We start from the raw sequence: 13,679 nt of genomic DNA, 5'->3' as shown, positions 1-13,679 counted from the left end.
AAATATTTTGTTTTTGTATAAAAAAAAAATAACATAACACGGTTTTAAGGAATTCAAAGTTTTAAATAATATTGTATGATTTTCATCTAATAATTTGTTAGTTGCTTAAAAGAATTGACACAATAAAATTATAAGAGTATGAAAGTTTAAATTGAATGAAGAAAAAAAAAAGATTTTAATATACCTTAGATCTGCACAGAATCAGTTATCTTGAATAAGAAACATTAAAAAAAAGAAACAAAGTTTGAGATGCGATCCATACAACCCAAATCCATGTTCCCATAACAACAGTATATAGTTACTCTTAATAAGCTATTAATGTTCGTAACTCAACGTTCACTGATATCATGAAAGCACATGTTAAATAGTACCTCAATACCACATTAGTAGTGACAACGTAAGTGTTTTTTGTAAACAAATAACTGTGTTTTCCTTGGTGATATTTTGTACACATAGTTGTGTACCACACTACTAGTGAAAGACATGTGAACAAATAACTGTGTTATCCTTGGTGATATTTTGTACATATGGTCGTGTGGTGAAAGACGTAAGTGTTTTTCTGTATACAATTATTTATATTTTTTTTGTAAGATTTTGTACATATGGTAATTGTATTTCTCCATAGACATTTTGTACACATGGTGATGCTCATTCAATTCAGTATTATTGTTGTCTGTGTACAAATAATAATTATTTTTTTTTTACAGTTTGTACACATGGTCATACTTATTCAATTAAATATTATTGTTGCCTAAAACAAGTATTTTACTATAAACTTTTTTATTTGGTCCATTACTGAATACAAACACCATAATTTGCTTACAAATAACTATATGTTATTTTTACAATTTATACACATGGTCATACTTATTCAATAAATATTATTGTTGCCCAAACAAGTATCTTACTATGAACTTTTTAGTTGGTCCGTTACTGAATACAAACATCATAATTGGCTTCACAATTATTAAATCACTAACAAAAGAGACAACTAAGTTTATCATGAGATTAAGTCCAAAGTGTTAGATTTAACTGAGAATCTTATATATAATGTTCCGTAAATAAAAACAAAAACATATAGAGAAGTCAATAAATATAAAGATTTAAGTATATCTAATTTTTTTAAATTCAAATTTATAACAAAATACTTAGATTCTTTTAAAATGCATTTCTTTAACCTTTAGATTTACTTTCCTTAAAAATAAAAAAAAATATATTTCAACAAATTATAATTTTTTTAAAATATACTTAGTTAAATATTTTTTCACTAATGATAGTATCTTCTTACACATAAAGAAAGATATTTATTACGTCTCTTGCTCTCAACAAATCTTAACTTTGAAAACATGCACTAGAAATGGTGGAATCATATTTCTATTAAATGAAAACATATTTGAAATAATATTTTTGATCATTAATTTGCATTGTTTAAGGAAAACATATAATAGAACTGATTTTGATTATCATATAAGTAATGAAATGTTGCAAGAAATAGCACGTGCACAAGACATTAATCCAAAAATGCGATAATTAAGACTATCAAATTTGGCTAAAGCATCAATAATGCCTTAATAACTACCAAAGCATAGATAGAACATAAGACAAATTTTTTTATTTAATTTTCTTCTATCACCTTAACACAAATCCCAAAGTAGCCATCACAATAATTTTTATTATTGTGAGTAAAAATTATAAAATCTCATTTAACCCCTAAGAATATAAAAATTTAATGTTAAACCATACACAAAAAATAATAGTAATGTCTAATTGACTTGACAAATTTAAATTACATAAATTATTATATGAAAATATTTGTTGGCATATATTTCATCCAAATGTTAGTTTTCTCTAGAAATAGTATTTAACAACACCATAAAATTATAAAAATTCAAGATAACATTTAATAAATTTAATGTTAAATTTTCTCAACTAAAAAAATATATGAAAATATTTGTTGACATATATTTTGTAACGTCCCATTTAATTAGTATGCGTAATTAAAAGAAACGCCACACATAAAAAGTCTAACAATGCAGTCCTGGGGTCCTTAACGCCACCCCTACAACACTAGGCACACCACGATGCCAACAGAAAAGGATAACTGTTTTACCAAAAGTATATAAACCCAAGGACAAAGAAATACATGGGTCGTAGCCCTAAAGAAAGCCTAAAAGAAACTAAAGTCCAGTCCACGTGGACTATGCGGCGGAACCATCACCTCCCTGTTGCCCACGAGTGTTCCTCGCATATGCTCACACCAAAAAATTGATGATCATCGCAAAAGAGAGTACCACACAGCAGAACACACAACAAAGAAAGTAGGGTAAGCTAGAGTGCTAAAGATTTCATCCATGCGATCAAATCAGATAAAGTTTCACCAAAACATACATCCAAAACATCCAAGCATGTTATGACCTTCAAGAAATACACTACGACACGACTCGACTCGTCCAGATACGTATAGCCTGGTCGGATTCAGCGGATGCTTGCATTTGTGGTGGATACCTTTGCTCACTCCCGAGCTGCTCACCCCCGAGTTATGTGTTACAAGTGTTACAATGAATCAATTTCCCTCATCACAAGGTTATCCCTTAATGAATTTCAGGCCTCCTGCTACTCTCACCACAGGAGTCAGTCCGCTCTAAGTGAGACTAACTGGCTCCTTAGAGTGTCAGGATGCAATCCCTACCTTGAATCCTTACCTAGTTATACAGATGGGGCACCACCATGGACACCCACTAATAGGGGCCATGGAATTACGTCCCGACCACTAAAGAGCAACCCCAGAGGTCTCACCTAGAGACTCTAAGGAATTACACACTGACACGGACCCAACAATCCTAAGTCAACAATAAGAGAACACCAATCATGCTTAAAAATTCCATGTCAACCTCTGAAAATAACACCTCATTCGTATCACATGTTGAATCCATAGCATTGGTCATTACCATCCCATGAGTATAGGGCCTCATCTCATATCAATATCATGTCTCTTTGATTCCAACCCCTTCGTAAATTTCACATGTCAAGTTCCCACAATATCCATCATCCACCATTCATGAATTATGTCACGCATACATAGCAATCCATTATATACATATTTCTCATCATAACATTCATACCCAAACAAATACTCATCATCCAAGAACAAATAAGTATCCAAATAGCGCACTGTCTCGCCCAACCCCTCGCTCAGGCTAAAGGGTCTCGCTCACGCGAGACGTGCTCGCTCAGGCGAGCTTCCTTCGCATAGGCGAAGGCTCGAAAAAGCATTAGGAAACCAACGCGGGATCTCGCTTAGGCGAGACCCTTCTCGCCTGGGCGAGATGCTCGCTCGCTCAAAAATTGAGTTGGTCGCCTGGGCGACCTTTTGCGTAAAAGGGTTTGGGCGAGTCCCTGTTCATCTCGCCTAGGTGAGACTGGCTCGCTTGGGCGAGATTATCAGGTCTCGCCACAGTTGGATTCCTAGGTGTCAACAGATAAACGCAGCAGCTCTAGGGCGACTTAGTGAACTAGAACACAAGGACAGAGCGACACGAAAATACTTAGCACGACTCTAGTTATGATTCGAAGCAACATAGCTAAACAAGAAGGTATGGGATGGGATGCAACTTACATGGAAGAAACAGATTCGAACAAGAGTGACTGAGTTCCAAGACTGAACCCTAGCGGAGCAACGGTTGCGGCTCTAAGCACCAAGAGTGTAGTTTCTAAAAAGTGCACAACTGAACAATTAGGGCAGACTTTGTTTTTATCCCTTGGGCCAACCCTTAGCCCCAATAGCTTAAGGCAACCCTTAAAACTTTAGGGCAGAAACTGGGCCTTACATATTTCAACCAAATGTTACTTTTCTACAGAAACAATATTTAATAACACCACTCTAAAATTATAAAAATTCAAGATAACACAATAAATTTAATGTTAAATTTTCTCAACTAGAAAAATAGTAAATAAAAAATATTATAAAACTAATATAATGTGTCGCAACTTTTATTTTCTATAATTTAGTATTTAGTGTATAAATACTAAATATTACGTCACACAAACAGTGAAGGTTAAACACACGCAGAAAAAATGTAAAGAAGAATTAGGACATTAAGAAAAAAGAATAGCTTTCAAATACAACCGGTGATGAAAGAAGTGAACCACTCATTCACAAATTTCATGAAAGAATAGATAAGTCACAACATATCATATATCATATTATATATATATATATATATATATATATATATATGTATGTATATGTATGTATATATATATATATATACATACATATACATACATATATATACATATATATATATATATATATATATAATATGATAGCGTGTATATGATGGTGAGAAACTCAAATCTAATTGAGATTTATTTCGTGTTAAGCATATAACTTTTATAAATAGAAAATAAAAACATCTAAAATAAAAAGAACTTAATCACCATAAAAGCTCTAGTAAAAAAGTGTACCAAATAACTCACTTTTTTCTGGATCAATAAAAGCTAACGGTCTTATGTCAGATTCAATCAGTAAAGAATTATATTCATCCATAACTTTGAAATTGTAACCTTTATCGTGAATAAAAATTATAGAAAAATGTTACTTAAAGTCTCATTTAACTCCTAAGAATATAAAAATTTAAGGTTAAACCATACATGAAGAAATGAAGAAACAAAAAACAAATGTGAGACATATTTATGGCAAAAGTATTAATAAGGTAAAAGCATAGATAAGTTAAAAACTATCTCTGCTATTCTTCTTCTCTAACTAGGTTACAAATTGTTTTTTCTTCATCTCACATCTACTCTCTTTTTTCTCTCAAAAAAACGAAACCTACTTTCTTCTTTATCTTAAACTAATGCACCATTGTCATTACTACTATCAAGATGTTCACTGTTATTACTATCAATACCATTGTATCGCTAATTTTGTCGATACGAATGTAGTAGTACCCCAATCTTTAGAAACTGATCATGTTTTTGTTTTATTTATTATTCTTTTATATATCTTTTTATGAACAATTATTTTTTATTTTAAAATCCTTTTCATATTAAAATTTTTTTAACTGTGCACGTATATACACATTCTAGTAAAAAAATATGAAACTTATAGTGTAATTTTTCTATTTATAATAGGTTTAAATAAGTAATGTAAATAAATACAAACAGATAGAAAGTAAAACTTGTGATTTCAAATATTTTGAAGACATTAAAGTTAAATTTTAAATATTGCTTTCCAAAGATTTGAAACCATAAAATACAGGATTGCTCTTTTTTGTTATTTTTTTTATATCCATCTTTTTATACTTTTCACTTTCTTTCGTTTGTTTAAATAAGAGAATGTGAACAAAATATATGAATTTGTGATACGAAAAATATACTTCATCGCAGAAAAAGAGTAAAGTTCAATCTAACAATCGAAAATAAATCCAATTTTGTTTTGAAAACTGCAAAATATTATAGCTAGCAAACAATAAAATAAATATAATTTTCTCTTGTATTAAGAGTGTTTAATATTTTGATAAAATAAATTTGCTTAATTTTTATGTCTTTTTATATGTATCATTCTTATTATTTTTTTAATACCTGGTGTGACCTTCTGAATTAAATATTTTGATCTTAGTTTTTATATACCAATTTTTCAAAACCTATATCCATTAATTTGTTAAAGTCAAAATGTAATACAAAAGTATTAAAGTCATGCTGATTTTTATAAAAACAACGAGTTAATATACTAAAAGAGAACTTTAAAAATATTTAAAATATCAATTAAAATAATAATGAAGATAAAATGAAAATAATTATATTTTACTGAAAAAAATAGTGAAAAATTCTAATTCACTTAGTATCCACTATAAAAAAAAAAAGATATTTCATATTAAAAAAATTATTGAATTATAAGATTTTGTAATTATTGATTCTTCAAATGGTAATTGAGTCCATTTTAGTAGTGATTTTGTTAAAAAAAAGTTTAAACCGTTAATTAATAAGTGTTATGAGAGAAATTATCCCTTGTAACAATTGTTTGTTTTGGCCAAAAATGAAAGAAACAATTGCATTGTTCAATTGTATAAAGGGGCATTATTGATACAAGCTAAAATGCATTGTAAACTATCAAGTGTGGTTCAAATGCGAATTGCATTGTTCAATTCGACTATGAAAATCAAGTAAACTAGATATACTTAGATTCAAAAATATTTCGATTAAATAAAAACACAATGATAACACCTCAAGAAGACTTAAAGAAGGAAACAATTTGAAAGTAAATGGAAATTGCGAATTACGGGGTTCAAGACTTAAGCAATTGAAAACTTAAGCCAATTGGATGAGAATAAACAGAGATGAATGAAGAAGGTTCTGAGATTATTGAAGCGGAGACGTCACTTGAAGTTCACACTCAAGATAAAACTCAAACAAAGAAAAGGCATCCACTCTATCATAATTTCGCCAGACTTTTATCACTATTTAAATTTTGTTTCACAAGAAAAGAAGGTTGGAAAGCAAGAAACAGGAAAAAATAAAGGTAGAATACTGTCAACCAACATACGCTTTTCATGCTTAAGGAGAAGGGGCAAACATATTCATGATAGAACTAACATACTCCCCTCTTCTCTTTTCTCTCCAGGTTAGGCTTTACAATAAAGAGCCACCACCGCCAATTGTTAGGAATCACGCAATAAGAATATAATCTCTTCAGCATAAGCACACCCATAAATAATAGTAGAACTATAAGTAAAAGCACATAAGAAATTTTAACGTGGTTTAACACCTCAATGTCTACATCTATGAATAGTCAAGAAAATGTGTTATTGCTCAACATGCAATTATTTTGGAAAAAATTGCAAACTTTCATACACTTCTTTGTGAACAAAGTTGCAAACCAACCTTCTTATGCAATTTTTTGTAAACAAAACTATATATACTTATCGTGCAATTTTTTGTGACAACTACATATACTTGTGCAATTTTGTGTGGACTTACAAGCCATCTCGTATAATCTTTTGTGAACTAAAATGAAAACCTTGTGCAATCTTTCTTGACAAATTACAAACCATCTAATGATAAAATTTTCTTTTATCATATATATCATTTTCTTTTATTTTTTAATATCCCAAAATAAGCTCACCCCTATCATTAATGCAAAAATGACAGCCTACGAGTAACGTGTTCCAGATTTTGAAAACCAATTTTGTGCCACCCTATTACAGCCAAAATGGCAGCCTATTACATTTTTTTATGATATATTATCTTATTTTCATAAAAAAATAAATTATTCTTGCAATATTCAAATATTTTAGTTATCATGATCATCACCCTTATTGATATCCACTAACATCTTATTTTAACAAAAGAAGAGGTTAATTTAAATCCACCAAAAAGTTTTTGGTGTGTGTGTTTTTCTTTTTAATCCTAATAGTTAACATTTTTCACCGAGGTGTGGATAATATTTTTAAAAATCTTCTTAATTAACTTCATAAATAGAGTTGTTTAATTAACACACTCATTTAATTTGTATTGTTAGACTCGTCTGATCATTGTGTTGATAGACTTATCTAAATGTGTATCACAAGACTTGTCTAATTAGATAATCGATAGAGTAGTCTAATGTATATTAATAGACTCGTCTAATATATATATGAACAGACTCGTCTAATGTATATTGTTACAGTCGTCTAATTAGTGTATCGACAAACTCATAAAATATATTTTGCTAATACTCATCTAATCAATGTATTCATAAACTCATGTATGAGATTACTCGTCTAATTTTTTTTTCAAATTTACAGTAAATATAAAATAATTGCACTTAAGTCCTTATTAAATCAATAAAACATTATTGAAAAAACTTAGAAACATACCTTGAAATTATTTTAAAAAATTGATTTATTTATATTCATTTATAAATAAGGATAATAATAATAATAATAATAAAATATTTTGTCAACATAAAAATGTGGTATGCATGATTAGATATGTGTTTATCATGTAAATATGTGTTCATAGTGTATTTCATTTATTAAAATAAGATATAATAAAAGTGACGCATATGGAAGATTACTTTATAAGAGGAAACAATTTTAATTTGAACATTCAATTTTTTATCATAAATAGTTGGATGTAAAAACAGTATTTATTAAATTACTTCTTTCATTGGTTCAGAAAAAATAGAGAAAAAAATGCTATTTGTCAGAAATAAAATTCATATTACTACATTACGAGTAACCAAAATAATGTCTTACAATTGAGCTTCTTCATTTGCAAATTAGTTGAAGATAGAACATTAATTAATAAGCAAGAGTGAATAATAATAATTGATGAAAATGTATCAACTTTAAAAAAAAAAAAATCAAACTCTACCTATTTATGTTGCAGCAATTGAAGAATTTTAAATGAGTTGGCTATTTTAAGGGAATCAAATAATTTACAACATACAATGTTGGTCACGTTTATAACGAATTCAATGAGGATTTGTTTAATTCTTAAAAAATATGAAACTAACTTTTATTTATTAAAAATATAAATAAATAATAATAAAATAAAATAATAGTCCTAAACACCAAGTTTCATTCTCAACATTTCAAACTTGTTTGTTAGTAGAGACTTAATGAATATATCAACTATATATCTTGTAATAAATAAGAATTACATCACTGTTCCTTTGCGATTCTAAAACAAACCAACATTTATGATATTAACTCACAAATACATAAATGACACTCTAAGACTTGATCATGGTGATGCGAGACTGAAGTCTACAAATAGAAATTTAACTTCTTTGAGAAGCTCAATTCATTTTAATTATTTTTTTCTTATAATTAACTATTAATAAAATTTATAATTGTGGGTAGGTAACAGATACTAAAAATTCATTTTCTACAAATATAAATTTCATGAGAGGAAGTAAAAGTTATTTCTAACCTAAAGAAAAGAGAAACCTAAATAGGGAGGAAAAGAAGAAGGAAGAGAGACGATAGTTATTTAAAATTCTGACAAGAATTGTGAAAAACGAAATTGTCTATTTCTTCGAGTCTTATTATCTTGAGGGTGAGTTTTAAGTAAGGACTACTCTCGTTTTAGAGTCTTCTTCCAAGGGTCGTGGTAGAAACCATCTCAACATCAACTGAGGTCTATCTATTTACTTTCCAATTATTTCCTTCCTTGAATCTTCTTCCAAGGGTTGTTGAACAATGCAATTCACATTTGAAACATACCGGATAACATACAATCTATTTTAGTTTATATATATATATATATTGGAGTTTTTATTTGAATGGACCTATACTAAGAAAGCTAGGCCTAGTATGGAGATGTAACTTTCTAGCGCAAACTTTTTGTAAACACCCAATTTTGTCCAGATAATCAAAAATTATTTCTAAAAATAAAAAAAGGGAAAGATCTTGAAAAATGGAAAATATTCTAAAAAGCTAAAAAAAATAATGAAGGTATATTTTGTTTAATCTCTTTGAAATATTATGTACACATAATTTTGATCATGTTTTATCTAAGCATCCTTTCAATCACAATTTTTGTCTAATTAAATTAGGAGTTAAAAAATTTAATTTTAAGTTTTATTAATCTTTTTGTTTTTTATAGAGAACATCCCATCATTTCCTTCCCCTCTCTTTTCAAAGAGTGGCGGATCTTGACCAACATTGTTGGGGGAGCCCAAATAATACATCCAAAATTTATACATTTCATTATTGTCACTAACACAATAAAAATGAATTCATAACTTAGTATAACGATAACTAAAAAAGAAATCACAAATATCTAAAAGATTGCCCTTCATTCCTTCAGATCCCTGAACTCATCAATAATTGAATCAGAACTAAAATTTTCAGTTATTTCTTTTTCAATGTAAATAATCATATTGTCGGCAAGAAATTCATCTTCCATTTTATTCTGCAATCTTGTTTTGATAATCTTCATTGCAGAAAATGATCTTTCTGTTGTAGCTGTAGAGACAAGAAGAGTTAAAATAAGACGAATTAAACGATCAATCAAGTAGAATGTCCTTGACCTTCCTGTTCCTGTCAAAGATTGACATAATTCAAGCATGGTTGATAAATTCTTCAAATCTGGATGGTTAGGAGCATCAATAATAAAATGTTGAAGTTGAAATTTTAAACTAATCTTTTCTTGCTCACTAAAATCTAAAGGATAATATTTGTTCACAAGAGTGCATATATCCTCAATGTTAAAAGCTTTATAAGCATCCTTAGGAACTAAAGCATTGCTTAGAGTTAAAAGTTCTATTGTTTGCTCACTAAACTTGTCATTTAATTCTTGCAATTGCTTGTTCACTGTAACAAGAAATATATTCACCCTAAAATGATGTTCCATAGTGACATGATCTTTTTGATGTCGAGAATGTCTATGACGTGCAACATAAGTAGAATTAAAATCAGGAATATCAATGTCATGTTGTTCACAAAAGAATACCACACCTTTCAATAGATTTTGCCAACCATCATCCCTCAACTTTTGAATCAAAATTTTAGTAGAACAAACAAATTGCATAGCATTCAATACATCTTGAGATTGTTTCTGCAAAGCTTGGCAAAGACCGTCAGTAATTCCCATAATCTCTTTCATCATGTGTAAAATTAATATGAACTCAAATGAAGACAATGTATTCAATGCAGCATCAGCATCACCCCTTTGAGAATAAGTTGATCCATCAACAATAATTTTTTGAAGAACCAGACAAGATGCATTATATAGCTTCATCATACTACAAATGGAATAAAAATGCGAGCTCCAACGAGTATCACCAACTCGTTTTAAAGTGCCAATTTGATTTTTTCCTTTACCAGTTTCAAGTTCACCCATTTCTAATAATTGAGTTATTCCATCTAATTCAATAGTTTATAACTCATCATGACGTTTACTAGAGGAACACACAACATTTACAATAAAAGCCAAATTTGAAAAAAATTGATGAACTGGAATGACCTCTCTTGAAGCAGCCACAAAAGCAAGTTGTAGTCTATGAGCAAAATAATACACATAATAAGCATAAGGATTTTCATTGAGAAATAATGCTTGCAACCCATTCCATTCTCCCCTCATATTACTAGCACCATCATACCCTTGACCGCGAATATTGGAAACATCAAGATTATGCCTAGAGAGAACGACACTCAATTCTTTTTTTAGAGTGGCGGCTGTTGTATCCTTAACATGCACTATATCAAAAAATCGTTCTTTTATATTACCATCCTTATCTACGAATCTCAAAACAATAGCCATTTGCTCTTTTTTAGATTCATCACGTGCTTCATCAACAATTATGCAAAATTTAGAATCTCCAATTTCTTCTCGAATGTGACTTCTTACTTTTCTAGAGAAAATGTGCAAGATTTCTTTCTGAATATGATGAGAAATACTTAGCATTATACGGAGCATTTTCTAACACAACTTGTGCCACTTTATCATTATATGATGCTAGAAGTTTAATCATTTCAAGAAAGTTACCTCTATTACTTGACTTTGGTGTTTCCTCGTGGCCTCTAAATGCACAAGCTTGAAATGCTAGCCAACGAATTGTGTCAATAGAGGTTTTGAGCCGTAAACGATTCTTGCAGACTTGTTCTGAACTTTGAATATTTATAATGTTATTAATGTGCATAGATTGATTCAACAAGTCTTCACAAGCTTTCATTGCACTGTTATGCAGTGAGCAAGGACTATCTCCAATGTGGTTGAGAAATGCACATCTTTTTCCCGCATTAACCTTTCTCATTGATCTTAAACCTTGTTTAGTAAACACATCTGATCCAAAACGACCATATGGCTATGAACTAAATAGATAACATGCCAAACAATAAGCTTCATCATTAGCCGGGGAATACTCTAGCCAAGAAGGAAACATTTTAAACCAACTAGATTGAAATCTCCTTGGATGTTTTTCCTTAGAATAAGGATAGTTTTCAAGTTGCATTTGATATGGACGCATTTTTAAATAAGCTCTCTGAATCTCATCTATTTGACTCATTGGATATTCCCATATTTGAAGACGTTTTCCTGGATCATGTTCCAAAGAATTAATATGAAACTCCTCACATATAATTTTTTGAACCTTAAAAGGGGGCTCCTCTGATTGAACAATTGGAACATTAGTATCATGCTTCAGAATATCTGGAAGAGTTGAATTTGTCCTGTTTTCATCTTCACGCGTAGATTCCCTTTTATCACATTTAGAAAATGAATCTATTCTTTTATTCTTCATCAATATACCTATTTAAAACAAATACTAAAAAAATGATTTATCATAATCTAAATAAAAAATTGAGAGACATAAAGACCAAAAGAAAATTCGATGATAATCAAACCACACTTAAAATTCAATTATAAAAAACACACAGTACAATAATTTTTTCTTCTATGTTGATAAACTAAAAAATTAATATAAAAGAGGCTCATTAAATAAATTATTAAACTAATATTTCACTATCAAGTGAGATAAAAGAGAATTACCTTCTTTATTTCTTCGAGGATGGAAGAGAACAGTCGAGAGATGAAAGTAAAAATAATTGATCTTTTTCTCTTTAGAATCAAAAGAAAATAGGTAAGAATGGAAGATGAGAATAATTTGTAAGAAATTCAAGGCATAAACATATAAAAGTGGCTCATTAAATAAATTATTGAATTAATATTTCACTACCAAATGAGACGAAAGAATTACCTTCTTCTTGTCTTCCTCGAGGATGAAAGAGAATAAAGGAGAAATAAGAGAAAAAATAAGAGAAAAAATAAGAGATCTTTTTCTTTTCAGAAACAAAATAAAACAAATGAGAATGAAATATGAGAACAATTTATAAAAAACACAATCTATAATGAAAACAAATAATATAAAATATCTTGATAAATCTTTTTAATCTTTATTTTTTATTATATTTAATTTTATATTTTATTATTTATTAGTATTAATTATTATGTTTATAAAAGAAATAAAATATTTGATTTAATATTTATAACAAAATAAAATCAAAATACAAATATCTATAATAAAAAAAATCAAAATATATATTGTAAAAAAAATTTCAAACTGCATCAATAATACTCCGCCACTGTTTTCAAATGAACTAAGAGCCAACTTCTGTTATTGACACCTCCTTTGTTACTTTTCAACCTATTTATAAATAAGATAATAACCCATGTTTCTACATTCACACTCCCTATTTTTTCTTTTTTTTACACACCTAAAATCCCTCCACTCAGAAGCTGCCATGTGTCCCTCTTTTTTTCTTCTCCTTACCAGTTATCCCTTAACTCACATACCCATCTTTAATTTATCTTCTTCTGTCACACCCACCTTTCCTCTCTTTCTTCCAACTAACTCACTTTTCTCACTAAAAAACCCATTCACTTTTCCACTAAATCACTTCACTATCTTTCCCAATGCCACTTTTTCTTGCACACATCACAACCGCACCCTCACATTCAGGCTGTAGACATCCTTCCACGCTTCCATTGTTTTGATACATCACCATTCATTTATTACTCATGACCTCATGACCCATGGACAAATACAGTGACAAGGTTTGCACCCAAGATAACAACCTTCATTAAAATGGACAAGGAGGACCACGGAGAAGGGGGATCATGATCTTTTTTCTTTGAAGAAAAAAACTCCACTTTAGGAGGAGGGAGAGATACCAAAACAATACCGAGAACAC

The 13,679-nt window shown here is 29.5% G+C and overlaps 1 pseudogene; it reads right to left on the bottom strand.

The window, feature by feature from the left end:
- Positions 1-9,783: 9,783 nt before the first annotated feature.
- On the bottom strand, positions 9,784-12,229 carry LOC114180596 (annotated as a pseudogene).
- Positions 12,230-13,679: the final 1,450 nt, after the last annotated feature.

Source organism: Vigna unguiculata, chromosome 4 (genome assembly GCF_004118075.2).
Source record: "Vigna unguiculata cultivar IT97K-499-35 chromosome 4, ASM411807v1, whole genome shotgun sequence".
In the NCBI taxonomy this organism is placed as follows: domain Eukaryota; kingdom Viridiplantae; phylum Streptophyta; class Magnoliopsida; order Fabales; family Fabaceae; genus Vigna; species Vigna unguiculata.
The sequence above is the reverse complement of the archived record's forward strand: the minus strand, read 5'-3'. Positions and strand labels throughout refer to the sequence as shown.